Source organism: Microcaecilia unicolor, chromosome 2 (assembly GCF_901765095.1).
Source record: "Microcaecilia unicolor chromosome 2, aMicUni1.1, whole genome shotgun sequence".
NCBI lineage: Eukaryota > Metazoa > Chordata > Amphibia > Gymnophiona > Siphonopidae > Microcaecilia > Microcaecilia unicolor.
The window spans coordinates 275,918,458-275,936,110 of NC_044032.1; positions in this window are offsets into that span (position 1 = coordinate 275,918,458).

The following is a 17,653-nucleotide window of genomic DNA, read 5'->3' on the forward strand; positions in this document are numbered from 1 at the left end:
CTCCCTTACCCAAGGATTTTCAGCCTGCAAATAGTTTTGGGACTTCCTCACACCCAAGGGATTTCAGCCTGCTTCAGTACTTTAGGGACCTCTCTTATCCAAGGGTTTTCAGCCTGCAACTGCTTCTCTCCCTCCGCTTCTCTCTCCTGGGACTCCTTCCCACCTGCCTAATCAATCCCTGGCTTCTGCTCTCACAACCAATCATTCTCCTTCCATTAGCTTCCCACACACCCATACCACTGAGTTAAGCATTAGACTAATGATGAGCTCCTGCACACAGGGTTTCCTAATTCTCTTTCCCCCTAGTGGCAGCCAATCTACACATCCTGCAGCTTACACCCATGTCTTCCCCCATTGCAGCTAGGAGTCCAGTCCGGATTCCTCATCTCACCCCCTGGCTCCTTGCCTGCAATGCCTTCTGGGACTTGTATTTCAGACTGAAACTGCCTTAACCCAACTATCCTGGATGTGACTTTATCACAATATTTAAGGTAAAGAAGTTCTGTCCCTGGAGGGTTCACAATTTAAGGAACACTTTTACTAAACCACGGGAAAATCTGGGCTTAGAATGTCCAAAGATGGAACTTTCCCGTGTACTTAACCCCTTTTTACTGTGGCAGTAGAATATGCATGTTTCAATTATTTGATTTGTAGGTTTGTGCTAATGTTGTCATTAGCATGAAGCAATTGCAAATAATTAACCTGGGAGCACTTACCGCCTCCTATTTAGGAGATGCTAAGCCCACATTAACTCCGCGTTAACCAGTTAGTGCATGGTAATGTGATCATGATCTGGATAATGCTTCCATGTCCATTCTCTGCCCACTGTCCACCTAACCAAGACATGCCTGCTTCCAAAATTAAATACAAGAAAATAAATAGCGAGCAATTAGTGTGCACAACCAGGAAAACTACAGGAAATGCTATAGTGCATCCTGTAGAAAGCTGTTTTCAGAATGCTAAGCCCGCATTAGGGCAAAATGCACCTTAGTAAAAGGGTCCCTAAGTTTGTACCTGGGCATCCTACAGGTGGATAACATCAAACATACCATAGTAATGAATATAAACACCAAATTATGCCTCAGAAGAGATAGGAAAATCCTGAAGGTTAAACTCAATGGTGAAAATACAAATTAAGGCCATCATCAATGAGTTTTTTAAAATCCTGTTTGTTTGTTTTTTACATTCCACCTTGTCAGTCATTTGAATGGTGAGCATTTGTAGACTGCAAATAGCAAATGTTTCCTCCAGCTCACTTGTTTTGTTTTTTGTATCACACAGCTTGTAATGTTTTTCTAAATGATGCCTAGATATTAATATGGTTTCCAGTATTCTATGAGTTTATGCATTCCCCCGATATGCAAAAGCATTTAATATCACTGGTTAGTGGCTAGCAGATAGCCAGTTATATCGGTCAACATAACCAGCTATCCGACAATTTTCAGCCCCACTTTAGTGACTATATTTGGCTGCTTGAATATGTGGGATATCTTTGGCTGGTTAGAAGATAACCGGCTAAGTCTGACTATCAATGTAACTGGTTATCTGCTAACCACCCAAAAATAAACCAGATATTCAATGCGGGGTAACTGGAAATGACCCAACATTGAATATCCGGGTTTACCGGTGACCACAGGAGTTATCCGGGCTAACTCAGTGGTCTGAATATCAGCCCCATTGTCTTTATCTTGGTAATGTTTATTGTGTATTATTGGATATTGACATATCACTTACATTTTGATATGTCAACCTTTTTGTGACATATCATATATATTCAACTAGTAGTTGATATCATGTATAAATCAATGGTAGTTTTAGAACTAAAAATAGACAAAAATGCTGTGATCCAAGTAAAAGTTGACGCTCCGCTCCAGCCCACCCTCCCTCATCTGGACCAGCACCTCTCTCTCTCTCTCCCTTCCACCTCTGAGGACCAGAATTGCTCCCTCTCTTTCCATGCCCTCTCTTCGCAAGTCTGCAGGTTTGGCATCTCAATCCCCACTCCCTCGCTGTGTACCTTCAAAAATATATTCTATAGAGCTGCGGCACAGCAACAATCCCCCTAGGCTGCCTGCAGGCTGCTCCAGAGCACTCTCTCTGATCTGTCCTGCCCCTGCAGAAACAAGAAGTTGAGTTAGAGGGGGCGGGACAAATCAGAGAGAATGTTCTTGAGAAGGCCACAGGCAGTCTAGGAGGATCGGTGCACTGCTTCAGTGCTGCAGAATATACTTTAGAAGGTACATAGTGAGGGGGTGGGGATTGAGACACTGAACATGTGGGCTGGCGAGGAAGAGGTGCAGGATTGTGCTGTTGATGGGGTAGGGGGTGCTTAATTTTTTCAGCTTTATATGTAAGATGACCCTCTTTTTTGAAGCATTTTTTGGTAAAAATTTCTCAACTTATAGTTGCGTATATAGAGTAGTTTAAAGTGTGTGCACCGCACTCTTTGCTTTCAGTAGCTATTCTTTGAATTCACCTCCTTCATGTCATCTGCTCCACAGTTCTGGTTAGTGACCATCATTTATATGCATATATAGTATGACACCGATTATCCGGACCAGTTTTGTCAGAGTGGGAATATGTCCACCCGCATCATCCGGTCTCATTTCCATTTCCCTTGCCTGTGGCCCATTATCTGTCCCCCCTTGTAAATCTGCCATATAGAATAGTACAGTACCTTCCCAGCCTATCATCCTTGTGGTCCATGCAGTCTGTCCTTTCCTTTTCCTCCTGACTCACACATAGCAGAGAAAAGCCTTGACCTTTCTGCTTGCGGGGACGTGGCAGAGAAAAGCCTTGCCATTTCAGATTCACACAGCAACAAGAGCAGGGGCACAGTAGTGTTAAAAATTGGCATCAAAGCAAAAAAGGCATGTTATGTCATTAAAATACAAAGTTGACTGTGGAGAAATTAAGAAAGGAAGTGTTGGAGGAAAATTTGGCAGAAGAATATGGAGTAGGAACATCAACAATATCTCACATAAAAGATGAAGCGATGCTATTATAAACTACATCTCTGTTCTTGAAAAAAGGAAGGGAGTTGCTCCAGAAAAATGAAAAGGTCATCAATTGAACAGGTAGATACAGCTCTATATCTTTAGTTCCTGCAAAAAGATCCTTGGGCCATCCAATTTCTGGACTGCTAATAGCCGAAAAGGTGATGTTTTTCAATTAGCAACTTCAGGGATATTCAGACTTCAAAGCCAGCACTGGATGGCATCAAAATTTCAAGCACTGCCATGGAATAAGGTGAATTGAAATCCATGGCGAAAAAGCTCTCGCAAATTTACCAGCAGCTAATGACTTTCTTGTTCAATTTAATAACCTTATCAAGAACTATGACCCTGATTGTGCTTATATCCTAATCTGTATTGTCATATATGGAACACAGACCGTAATAGTCTGCCCAGCACTGTCCTCACATCCCAACTACTGGAGGTGCTGCCGAAGCTCTATTCAGCCCATCCTAAACTATTATGCCATATACAGGACACAGACTGTAGAAGTCTGCCTTGCACTGACTTTAGTTCTTTACAGGCAGAGTCACCATCTAAGCACCACTAGACACATCAACACCCATACCCATTTACATTTTACTTTTTTTTATATCATTCATTTTCTAATTCCAGCCATTGATCACCCTCTCCATGAAAAATAATTTCCTAACATTACTCTTGTCTACCATCCATCTCAAGACCTGCCTTATTATTGAACTATAACATCCAGTGATCACTGGGTGTCAGATGATCTCCCACTATAACTCTCCCCATTTGCAAGCACTAAGTCTAGTGTGGCCCCCATCCCAGATGTTGGAAAGTTCTCCCTGCAGAGAATCCAGGATCTCTTTACTTATAGACATCCCCATAAAAGAATGTCCCAATCAACATCTGGCATACTGAAATCAACTATTAGTAGTACTTCCTCTTTCATAGCTATATCTTAGATGACTTCAATTAAATCTCTGCCCACTTCTGCCTGTGATAGAGGCCTATATATCATACCAATGTAAATACATACATTTGCCATTCCCTCTTTCCAGATTGACCCCCAGAAGTGCATCTTCCTTACTCTGTAGGTTCTGCAATTGTGTGGCTTAACATATAATATCACTCCCCCTCCCTTTCTTCCTACACTGTCTTTCCTGAACAGATTACAGCCCAGTATAACTATAACTACACTCTAGTCATGGTTCTCCATGAACCATATCTCAGTGACTGTCACTTTATCCAAATCAGCCTCTTCCATCACAGCCTCTAGATCCAAAACATTATTTCCCATTGTGGCTATCCTGAAAACTCAACTGGCTGATACCTGTGCCCTGAGCATTGGGTTGAGAAGAATTATATTTTGTAATGCTTTCTGGAACACATTCTCAATACACATGTAGGATCAACAAAAAATATAATGCTGTCTGTTGTTGACCTGAAAGCTACCTTCACTGTTACCTGTTGTTTGGAAGTAGTGCTTGTTCTCATAAAAATGTGGTATATGCTGATGGAAAAAGGTAAGAAATGTGCATCTGAGAAAGTTTGTAGAAACTGATATATAAAAAAAAAAAAAAAAAAAGTTGATTTGTCTCCTGACATTTCTCAGTGAAAACTTGAAACCAGTGATTTGCATCAGGAAGTTCCTTGAAGATGAAAGTGCTTTCATGCATCAAGTATTTAATTGTCTAGCCATTAAAGTGAAAATTATACTTGACAGCAAATCACAAAAGGGTTTGCAGAATTTTGACCTGCAACTTGAGCCTTGCTAAAAGTGCATGCTATTTGAAAAGCAACAAAAACAGACAAGAACATCCACTTGTTTCAGAACAACATGCATGACAAATGGCATTCATTGACTGCCAGAAACATTTCAAGTCTGCAGATGAACTTTGAAACCAGCAGTTCAACAACTAACTGATCCATTGTGAAAGCTGAAATGTTCATTTAGTTTTGAAAACATCAGGTTTTTGTACTATTACTCTTCAAAGAATGAAAAAAGATGCACATTTTGAAGAGTCCGATTCAGAATCTGTTCTGCATATAATCAATATATCTTTTCATGATTTGTAGAAAGGAAAGCAGAAACAGTGGCCTGAAATGACTCAAATCAGCAACACAAGAGAGCCCACAAATGGAAAGCAGTATACAAAGGAAGTGAATTACATCCAAACAATTGAAGTCTAAAATAAGTCCTTTTCTTATAAAACTAGCCGTTGAGCCCGTGAAAACGGGCTACTTTTGGAATGGGGGGATTTCTGAGCCCCCCCCCCCAAGGTCGGCGCCGCCCCGCCTCCCCCGGAGTCGCCGCTGCCGCCCCTCCACCCGGCCCGAGCAGCACTGTAAACTTATATCAGCACGCAGCAGCAGGCACATCAGCAAAGCTGCCTTCAGGATGGGCTTCCTTCTCTGCCTGTGTCCCGCCCTCATGTGACGTAACGTCGGCGAGGGCGGGACAAAGGCAGAGAAGGAAGCCCGACGGTAGCTTTGCTGATGTGCCTGCTGCTGCGTGGTGATGTAAGTTCACAGTGCTCAGGCCAGATGGAGGGGCGGCGGTGACTCCGGGGGAGTGGGGGGAGGGGGAGCGGTTCTGACGTCTGCAGCATGCCAGTAGAGACTTCCCTCTCTGTCCCACCCCCGTCATCATGTATTGACACGGGGGCAGGCCAGAGAGGGAAGTCTCTACTGCGCATTTGCGAGTGAGTACGGTCACTCGCCGTTTATATGTTTGATATGCCTAATGTGGCCACGTTTCACCCACTTCATGGATGAAACGGGTCAACAATAAGAGGAAGTTAAAGCATAATCTCCCTCCCCAAAAGACAATGGTATAGCTTTTACAGCTGTATACCTCTCAGCAGTTACAGCTGTATTAGCTATACCATTGTATTTTCTAGAGGAAAGTTGTGCTCTGACTCCCTCCTATTTTTGACCACCAATGCAACCCTGAGGTGGGTGAAACATGGCCATGCCGGGCGTATTTTATAAAGAGCTAAACTGTTCCTGTAAGATCCATTTCTTTTGTATACTGAACTGGATCAATACATACTACAACTATTTGCTTTACTATAAAAAATGCAAAGGTTGAATGAGAATTTTTTAAATGGAAGAAGTGAATGTGAATTGATGTCCAGTGAACCAAGATAAATGTTTGCAATGCTTATCTACAGTCAGTTCAACATTAAAACTGGTTTATCTGTGTTAAGTGCAAATAGTTTTAATCTTGAGAAAAGGCTTGTTTGAATGAACGGGTATACAGTGATTTTCAACTAGTACATTATTTAAAAAATAATAAAAACATATAAATAGACTTTTATGACGCAGCAATAGTTTTAATCATGGTTAAAAAAAGTTAGAATCTGAATTCATGTCCATGAAAAGTATAAATGGCAGTGTAATTATAGTGCTGCCTTTCCACACATAAGGTTGTAGCTGATTTTTTTATTAGTTTATAATCAGTCTTCAGGGTTCTTGTTTTGGGCCTAGGGCCTATTTTCAATGCTACATTTTTATATGCTCCATGGATAGTAAAATGGATGTAGCTAATGTGGGGGTGTGGCTACTATGGAGGTGGAGCCATAGATAGTAACCCCGCCTTTAAGGTTGGCACGGTATGAGCACTGACACCTTTTTTCCTACAAAAAAAAGCACTGGCTTTAGATGGGTTGAGGTTGAGATGATGGAAAACACTCATCTATGACCACTATTGCAATAATTCCTTCTACTATCCTTGTTGCTTCACTATCTGTATATATGAGATATTTGCAATTGCTATTCATTACTTTATTAATAATAGCAAATTGAGACTTCAGTAAAAATCATTCAACTGAAAAACAAATGCCAAGAGGCAGCTGGTGTTTAAAAATAAATTGACTGCCCCAGTTAAATATTGACCCAATAATTTATTCATGAAAAATAAACACTAATTTTACAAGTTTTTTCTTTTTCTAGTATCAAATATTAATAAAATATTAACAGGGCAATTTTCTAATGCATTTCCAGAATAAAATGGGTTTTTACGAGGAAATGGACTATTTAAAAATTACTGGGTCCTTTTACTAAGCGGTAGTAAGCACTAACGCATGCTTCCCATGAGCCAAAATGCACTACCGCAGGGTATGCTCAGTTGTCCTGCGGTAGTTCTGGAATCTGCGCATGCTTCAACGGTGTGTTTGGGGGTGGAGAGTAGGCGTTCCCAGTGCTAATTGGTTAGTGCAGTCACATAGCCACACGCCAACTGATTAGTACGCCAGTACTTTCTGCCCATTAAGCAGGTGTTGGTAAGGGCTCACAAGCTAATGGCCATACGCCTACTGAGAAATTAGTGCCTAGTCATTAACAGGAAAAATGAAAATGCAGCCATTTGTGCCAGTGTTTCTTTAATCTTCCAGCCAGTCTATGAGGTAGTGGGCAGAAGCAGCAGCAGGCCTGGCAGCAAGAAGAAAAGAGGGTGAAGGTTATCATGAGCACCAAAGTTGTGCCACACCCCCACCCCTAAGTTGCCTAGTCCAAAGAAAAGCAAGAGCAGGAATACACTTACGCAAATAATTCCACCAAGAGAGCCCATTATTCACTGCTTACCTTACAAATCCCTTCCCCCTCCAATCAGAATTTTAAGATGGTTCATAAAAAATATACTACCAATTCACAAACCATATTTACACATTTACAGGGAAATCTTAAGGTAAAGCTAGCCCCCAGGGGAGGACACCTTTGGGCATAACCAGAAACTGCTTCCTCTGATCCTGGGTCCATCTAATAATAGTAATATCAGGAAATATTTGGACCTTCCATCCTAAAAAGGAAGGATCTTGACACTGAAAATAAAGCTGCAAAACTGATTCTTTGAGCCCTGCTTACTAAGCCACGCCAAAGGCGCACAAATGTTTTAGTGCGCGCTAAAAATTAGCATGCACTGATAGAGAAGCCCATTTATCCTGTCTAAAAATAAAATTAACCAACAGTTTTGCTGTCTTGCATACTGTGATACCCCAAGTGAGAGTTGAAGGTAGGCCTGTGAAATAACACAACCAGACAAAGGGATATTAATGAAAACAAGTGGTTATTTAATCCTAAGGCCTATGTCCTAGGAGCAGGAACACAAGGCAAAACATCTTTGTAGTTCAAGAAGCAGAGTCTTAAGCAGGCCTCTGACTGGCACGCCCAGAACACAGTCTGTGGCTGATGGGGCTGCCCCACGCTAAACACAGACTGTAAGTCCCTCTTGGTTCGTCTCTGAGTTTTAGGGTGTGGCTCCAGTGACCTCGGAGCAAGGATTGCAAGTCTCAAACAGGAACAAAAGTGGCTTAACTCTGCCAGATCATAATCATTAAACGTGAGTTGTAGTAGAGTATGCTGGGGCTTCAATTCTTCCTTCCGTGGGCCTTCTTAACTTCAGTTTGGTCCTGTTCTTTATTCTTCCTGGTACTGACTCCACTCTTCCTGGCTCACTTCCTCCCAAGGTGAGACTCTTAAGGTGGCTCAGGCTATCTGAGGGACTATTCTTAATGGTGAGGTGCAGTGTTCTATAAACCCCCTCACAGATGCCTAATCTGTAGATCAGTCTAAGAAACATGTCAAGTACAGGTAATCAATGGAGATATCAGCGTGAGATTGTTCCACACAACAGGACTTTGCCCAATCATTCTTGATGGCAAACTAAAGTTATATAAGGAGAAAATGCAGCCTCATCAAACTTTAGAATCTATTCCAGGAATCTATGAAATAATTCTTAAAGAATAGTTGTTGTTGCATGAGGAACATTTAAAAGCCTCAAATTTAAATGGCTAGTGAAGTTATCCATATTTTCCAATATTCTATAAATCACCATCCAATTCTGCATTAAAATATCTGTACTGTCTTGAAAAAGGAAAAGACTGAAGCCACATTTTCCTTTTTTATCATAGATGCTCAGGACCCTTACTTGGATTCCAGGTTCTGAAACCAAGATGTGTTTTGAAACGAGGAAGCATCAAAACTAGTACAAACTTTATGTAAAGAATTCAGGGCAATTCAAATGTATTCTAACATTATTACCTGTGGCTTGGCCAAGGGTCTCAAACTCTGCACTCCCACTGATGGGATCTCCAAAGCCTGGGCCTCACCTGACACAAACTGGAACTCACTCAATCCGGCTCTCTCAACTGAAGCAGCCACTATACCTTGGCCTGAACTATATACCTCTGGGTGTGGTACCACGTGATTCACTGGCATCATTGCTGGTATCATTGCAGAAAGAGGCAGAGTCTCTCCCAAAGCCTCTCCAACCAGCTTGCTCACTGCTGGGCTACACTTTCCTGCTTATAATCGAAAGAGAAAAACGCCTATATTCCGACCTAAATCGGGACATGGACGTCTTTCTCACGCGGGTGCCCAAATCGGTATAATCGAAAGCCGATTTTGGGTGTTTCCAACTGCACTCCATTGCGGGAACGAATAAAGTTGATGGGGGCATGTCGGAGGCATGGTGAAGATTGGACTGAGGCGTGGTTATCGGCTGGGCAGAGATGTGCGTGCTCGGCCGATAATGGAAAAAAGAAAGGCGTTTTTAGAGAGAATTTAGGTCACTTTTGTTGGACCCGTTTTTTTCACGAACAGGTCCCAAAAAAGTGCCCTAAATGACCAGATGACCACCGGAGGGAACCGGGGATGACCTCCCCTGACTCCCCCAGTGGTCACTAACCCCCTCCCACCAAAAAAAACCGAACGTTAAACACTTTTTTTTCCAACTTGTAAGCCAGCCTCAAATGTCATCCCCAGCTCCTTGACAGCAGTATGCAGGTCTCCGAAGTAATTTTAGTTTAGTTGGTGCTGCGCGGGACCCATGCAGAGAGGAAAAATCGGAAGAAAAAAAAAAAAACAAGCAAGTGCAGTCAGGGACATCTAAATTACCACGCTAGTAAAAGGGGGATTTGAACCAGCAACCTTCTGATTACAAGCTCGGTGCTCAAGCCAGTGCACCACCTTATTCAGTTGCTTAGATGTCCTTCCCTTTCCATTAAGTCCCTTCAAGTTTCTGTCAGCCAATCACAGCTGTTTAGCTGGAGGGACTTCATGGAAAGGGAACTTGTAATCAGAAGGTTGCTGGTTCAATTCCCCCTTTTACTATTGGTTTAATTTGGACGTCCCTGACTGCACTTGCTTGCTTGTTTTTTTTTTTCTTCCGATTTTTCCTCTCTGCATGGGTCCCGCGCAGCACCAACTAAACTAAAATTGCTCTGGGGACCTGCATACTGCTGTCATGGAGCTAGGTATGATATTTGAGGCTGGCATAGAGGCATCTCAGGGGGACCAGTGCACTACGAATGCTGGCCCCTCCCACAACCAAATGTCTTGGATTTGGTCGTTTTTGAGCTGGGCCGCTTCGGTTTCGATTATCGCTAAAAAACAAAAACGCCCAGCTCAAAAAACGCCCTAATCCAATGTATTTTCGAAAAAAAAGATGGACATCCATTTTTTTCGAAAATACAGTTCGGCCCGCCCCTTCACAGACCCGTTCTCAGAGATGGACGTTCTTACACATAGGCGTTCGCGTTTGATTATGCCCCTCTTTGACTCCTCTCCAGCAACTCTTCACAGCACCAGAGGAACATCCCACCGATAAAAAAAATGTTTTAAATATTTTTTGCCAGTCTCAAATATCATACCCAGCTCCATGACAGCATGTATGCAGGTCCCTGGAGCAGTTTTAGTGGGTGCAGAGCACTTCAAGCAGGCGGACACAGGCCCATCTCCCCCCATACCTGTTACACTTGTGGTGGGAAATATGAGCCCTTCAAAACCCACCACAAACCCACTGTACCCAAACGTAGGTGCCCCCCTTCACCCATAAGGGCTATGGTAGTGGTGTACAGTTGTGGGGAGTGGGCTTTTTTTGGGGGGGGGGGTTGGGTGGCTCAGCACACAAGGTAAGGGAGCTATGTACTTGGGAGCTTTTTCTGAAGTCCACTGCAGTGCCCCCTAGGGTGCCTGATTGGTGTCCTGGCATGTCAGGGGGACCAGAGCACTACGAATGTTGGCTCCTCCCACGACCAAAGAGCTTGCATTTGGTCATTTCTGAGATGGGCGTCCTTAGTTTCCATTATTGCCAAAAATCAGAAATGACCAAGTCTAAGCACGACCATCTCTAGGGACGACCTAAATTTCAAGATTTGGACCGTATTATTGAAACGAAAGATGGACACGCATCTTGTTTCGATAATACAGGTTTCCCCGCCCCTGCGAAGACATCCTCAGGAAAACTTGGGTGCCCCTTTCGATTATGCAACTCACTTTTCAAGCCAGGTCTTTCACTAAGCCCTGGAACAGTGCAAATGCTTATGGTCAGAGCTGGCTGCACAAAGCCCCAAGTGGGCACCCAGTGACCTTGCTCAGCAGGTAAGTTTGAGGTGAAGAGCTCTCAAAGTTTGCCTTTCCTCTTTGGCATGAAAAGAAAACTAAAAGAAAAAAAAATTCAGGTATCAAGTCTCCCAGACTAAACACGGTGTTCTATCAAGTCATTACCTTAGATTCCTGGTCAATTTTCATAGGGAAGAATACCAGCAGTGTTTATACTTGTGAACACAGTTTGAAAAATTCTCTCTCAAAAATGAAAAAAAAAGCACACATCAACATCTATCCTTATAATTCACTATTCTTCTATGCTTATTTTAGTGGAGATGTTTGATAGGCTCTCTTATACAAAACCAACAAAGAAAAAGTTTATTGAAAGGGAAAGTGGATGGGATTTGATATACTGCCTTTCTTTAGTTACAATTAAAGCTGTTTACATATTATATATAGGTACTTATGTTGGACCTGGGACAACAGAGGGTTAAAGAACTTGTCCAGAGTCATAAGGAGATGAGTAGGAATCAAACCCAGTTCCCCTTGGTTCTCAGACCAATGTACTAACCACTAATATGTTGTTGTACTTTTAGGCAACTTCGCCACTCCTGCATTAACCATTAGGCTATGCCGCTCCACTATTTTTCACTAGAAGTTTTGCAGGTTTCTTAGTTTAAAGCAACATATTGTACATTTACGAAGTTAGGGGCCCTTTTACTAAGTCACATAGGTGCCTAAACATGCCCCATATGCATCAATTCAGAACTACTGCCTGGCTACTGAGTGGCCCGGGTGGTAATTTTATTTTTTATGTGCGCCCACTACGCGTGATGGAAATTTTCCAGTGTGTGACGCTATCCAGGCGGTAATTGGCCTTGTACACACGCTGACAAGTACTGCCCAGTTAACACATGAGACCTTACCGCTAAGTGAATGTGTGGCGGTAAGGTCTCAGGCCCAAAATGGACACTTGCCAATTTTTATTTTGCCGCAAGTCCATTTTCGACCAAAAAAAGAGGCCTTTTTTGCAGGTGCACTGAAAAATAGACCTGCGCACGCCCAATACATGCGTCTACACCAGCACAGGCCACTTTTCGGTGCACCTTAGTAAAAGGACCCTTAATTAGCACTCTACCCAATTCCTTTGGAATCGACCTATGCCAGACCTCCAAGTACAGTATTCTACTTGTACTGTGATTAATTTTCCTCATAGTGTTATGGCAGTCACCACATCACTGGTTATGAAATCACATAGAAGATTAATGAAACTGAATAAAATAAATGGAGCTTTAATTTGGAAGGACAAGCTCAACACTGGTGCTTAGTACAAACTGCCAGAATTAACAGACTGTAGCCCATATCTTATCCTGCCATGACAATAAACATCTATCAAGTAATATGCCAACAATAAAAGATCTCCTTCCATCCACGATGTGACAAACATTATGTCTAGTCTTTTCTAATTACCAGTACATGACCATGGGACGTCATTACTGTTGACAATAATTGCATGTTCCACTATTTAATAGGGGCTGGCTACCCTTAAACTATTTGAGTTCATAGATATTCTACACATACCTGAGATGAACAGATGGACAATTAATAATATGTGATGTAAGTATCTACAATATATCCTAACTATCTAGAAATTTAAAGGTAACATAGAATTCCCAGGAACAAAAAAAGGCTTCAATCAACTCTCAACACAGCTTTTTTCAAATTAAAGCTGAAGGGATTTCTTTGACATGTTTTTTAAGGTAACATCAAAATGTGTCCTTTGTTGACTAATAAATAACTCTTATATCTACAGTTTGGGTGGTCCATAGTACTTACAGATGTACATAAGATGTACATAAGAGATGGATGCTTCCTCATACAGCTCACAGCCTAGCCTCTCTCTCTGAACATGAATAAGTTTAAAGCCTGCAAGTGTCGGGAAGCTCATTTGGAGCATTCAGAGCTTGGGTTAGTTATTTAAAACACCTTGGGTCTTAGAGTATGCCCAAAACAAACCAATATAAAGACATTTTCCAAAGAATAAGAAATGTTGGCCAACTGTTAAAAATGTTATTTTTGTTAATTACGAGAGTGGAAGGTTTACTAGCTTCAGTATATAGATATACAAAAGAAGGTTTACTAAAAAGAAGACTGTTGTATTAAAAACTTGAATTTTATTTCAAGACACCTATATGAGAAGTCCAAAAAGCAGCTTACATGAAGCCTTTTTTTGTAAAGTCTATATAGGTGCCTATATGCCGTTATAAAATAGGCTTCCAGGTCCAGCCCCAAGAGCATGCAAATATTTACACACACGACACATACATTTATCATATATGCATATACATACATATACACACACACACACACACATATATATATATATATATATATATATATATATATATATACAGTGGGGGAAATAAGTATTTGATCCCTTGCTGATTTTGTAAGTTTGCCCACTGACAAAGACATGAGCAGCCCATAATTGAAGGGTAGGTTATTGGTAACAGTGAGAGATAGCACATCACAAATTAAATCCGGAAAATGACATTGTGGAAAGTATATGAATTTATTTGCATTCTGCAGAGGGAAATAAGTATTTGACCCCCCACCAACCAGTAAGAGATCTGGCCCCTACAGACCAGGTAGATGCTCCAAATCAACTCGTTACCTGCATGACAGACAGCTGTCGGCAATGGTCACCTGTATGAAAGACACCTGTCCACAGACTCAGTGAATCAGTCAGACTCTAACCTCTACAAAATGGCCAAGAGCAAGGAGCTGTCTAAGGATGTCAGGGACAAGATCATACACCTGCACAAGGCTGGAATGGGCTACAAAACCATCAGTAAGACGCTGGGCGAGAAGGAGACAACTGTTGGTGCCATAGTAAGAAAATGGAAGAAGTACAAAATGACTGTCAATCGACAAAGATCTGGGGCTCCACGCAAAATCTCACCTCGTGGGGTATCCTTGATCATGAGGAAGGTTAGAAATCAGCCTACAACTACAAGGGGGGAACTTGTCAATGATCTCAAGGCAACTGGGACCACTGTCACCACGAAAACCATTGGTAACACATTACGACATAACGGATTGCAATCCTGCAGTGCCCGCAAGGTCCCCCTGCTCCGGAAGGCACATGTGACGGCCCGTCTGAAGTTTGCCAGTGAACACCTGGATGATGCCGAGAGTGATTGGGAGAAGGTGCTGTGGTCAGATGAGACAAAAATTGAGCTTTTGGCATGAACTCAACTCGCCGTGTTTGGAGGAAGAGAAATGCTGCCTATGACCCAAAGAACACCGTCCCCACTGTCAAGCATGGAGGTGGAAATGTTATGTTTTGGGGGTGTTTCTCTGCTAAGGGCACAGGACTACTTCACCGCATCAATGGGAGAATGGATGGGGCCATGTACCGTACAATTCTGAGTGACAACCTCCTTCCCTCCGCCAGGGCCTTAAAAATGGGTCGTGGCTGGGTCTTCCAGCACGACAATGACCCAAAACATACAGCCAAGGCAACAAAGGAGTGGCTCAGGAAGAAGCACATTAGGGTCATGGAGTGGCCTAGCCAGTCACCAGACCTTAATCCCATTGAAAACTTATGGAGGGAGCTGAAGCTGCGAGTTGCCAAGCGACAGCCCAGAACTCTTAATGATTTAGAGATGATCTGCAAAGAGGAGTGGACCAAAATTCCTCCTGACATGTGTGCAAACCTCATCATCAACTACAGAAGACGTCTGACCGCTGTGCTTGCCAACAAGGGTTTTGCCACCAAGTATTAGGTCTTGTTTGCCAGAGGAATTAAATACTTATTTCCCTCTGCAGAATGCAAATAAATTCATATACTTTCCACAATGTGATTTTCCGGATTTAATTTGTGATGTGCTATCTCTCACTGTTACCAATAACCTACCCTTCAATTATGGGCTGCTCATGTCTTTGTCAGTGGGCAAACTTACAAAATCAGCAAGGGATCAAATACTTATTTCCCCCACTGTATATATATATATATATATATATATATATATATATATATATATATATATATATATATATATATATATATATATATATATATATATAATTTATTTATTTTTTTTAAATGACCGTTTCCTATTTAGATTTGGGATGTTTAGTTCGAAATGTCCAAAGGTCCAACTTGGATGTCATATCGAAAATGCCCCTCATACCGAATTAGTAAACGGTCATTTTCAAAACTGCAAAATGTCTCCCTTTTTTTTTTTTTCAAAAATGGCCTGAAAAAATAAAAACACAGAGAACAAAAACCTGGTTACAAATGGTATTTTTGAAAAAAAAATGTAAAGTGAAAAACATAAAAAAATCAAGCCATTGGGATGTTTGAGGAGCCAGCATTTATTGCAGACTGGTCCCCCAGACATACCATGAGAGCATTAGGCCACCCTAGGGGGCACTGATGTGGACTTAATATAAATGCTACCAGGTACACATCTCACCATTGCTCCCTTATCTTGTCTGTTGAGGCCTCCAAAACTCACCCAAAACCCACTACCACCAACTGTACACCACTACAACAGCTCTTATGGGTGAAGGGAGCACTTACATGTGGGTACAGTGTTCTTTTTGTGACTTTTGGAGGGCTCACAGTTTCTACCACAAGCGTTGCAGGTAGAGGAAGGTATGGACCTGGGTCCACCTGTCCACAGTGCACTTCACCCACAACTACACCACTCCAGGGATCTGAATGCTGCTCTAATGGACCTGGCTATAATATCTGAGGCTGTTATAGATGCTAGTGAGTACTATTTTTATTCACATTTTTGGGGGGTGGAAGGTGGTCAATGACCACTGGGGGAGTAAGGAGGAGATCATCCCTGATTGCCTCCAGTGGTCATCTGGTCATTTAGGACAGCTTTTTGTGCTTTATTTGTTTTAAAAACGGATCTAGACCAAAACATTTAAGTTTTTGCCCTAGATGTTTTTGTTTTCTTCCATTATGGCTGTAAAATGTCCAAGTGTTAGGCACACCCTAATCCTGCCATAACCCACCTTTGAAATGCCCCCTTGTGATTTGGACGCATTACAGATGAAATGCATACAGAGATGTCTGAAAATAAGTTTTGAAAATACCAATTTGGATGTTTTGAGAAGAAATCTGTCCAAATGGTGCTTTATGACACTTTTAGGACATTTTTCTCTTTTGAAAATGATTCCCTATATATCATACACATAGATTTCAACCTTGAGAATGTCTACACACATTGCAAAAAGGTAGACACACAATTTCCCTGTACTTTCTAAGTGTGTAGGCATTCATGCAATTTTGTAAAAGCTATTTTTGGAATGTAAAATATGCTTTACTCATAATAAAATTCCCCTTTAATTGACACCTTAGGTGTCTGCAATGCTTTTTCCATTCACCCAGAAATAAAATTTCAGGTGAAATTCTCATATGCAAATTTGTATTCCAATTAATTATGAACTGCTATGATGCAAAATTATGCAGACAGCTCATGTACTATTAGCATGAAGATAAACAGTACAGAAAATTGGGTCTGCAAACTTTTTTCTTAAAAAAAAAAATACAACTCAATAAGATAGAGTAGTTCTTTATTCAAAATTTTGCAATGATAAAATCAGCACACTGTTTCTTTTGATCCATACATTTTTATTGAGCAATTTTGAAAATGGAATGCTAGCACAGAAGAAAATAAGGGGTCCTTTTCCAAGCTGCAGGAAAAAGGGCCCTGTGCTAGCGGCGGGGGTCGTTTTTCTCACGCACCAGGGCCGTGTTTTTTTTTTTGCAGCTGGTAAAAGCCTAAAAATTGGCCACATGGTAAGATAACAAATACTGCTTGGCCACGCGGCAGGAATCCATTACTGCCACCCATTGAAGTGGTGATAAGGGATTCTGCGCTAACCTGGTGGTAACGATTACCGCTGCGTTATCGCCACACAAGCCATTTATGGGGGTTTTCTTTTTCCCCCAAAAATGGCTCACGGTTGGGCCGACGGTAGTCCCAGAACAGCGAGCGGTAAGCTCGCATTGGGCTTACCACCGTTCTGTAAAAGGGTCCCTTAGTGCATTAAAAGAATGTGTGGTAAGTTTTCTGCACTTTCTGAATATTAAAATGCAAAACTTAAGGTGTGATAAGTGCAAAATTCATGTAATAAGCACAGGGGACATGGCTAGACATATATTACAGAGGCCCACATTACAGGCCTTATTCTATAAAGATTACGCTCCTACATTTACGCTCCTAAAATTATAATCTATGCTCTGAAATAGATTAGGCTCACAATTTAGGATCATAACCTTTATAGAATATGGCCCTACATGTGTAAGCAGATAGCACAGGTGC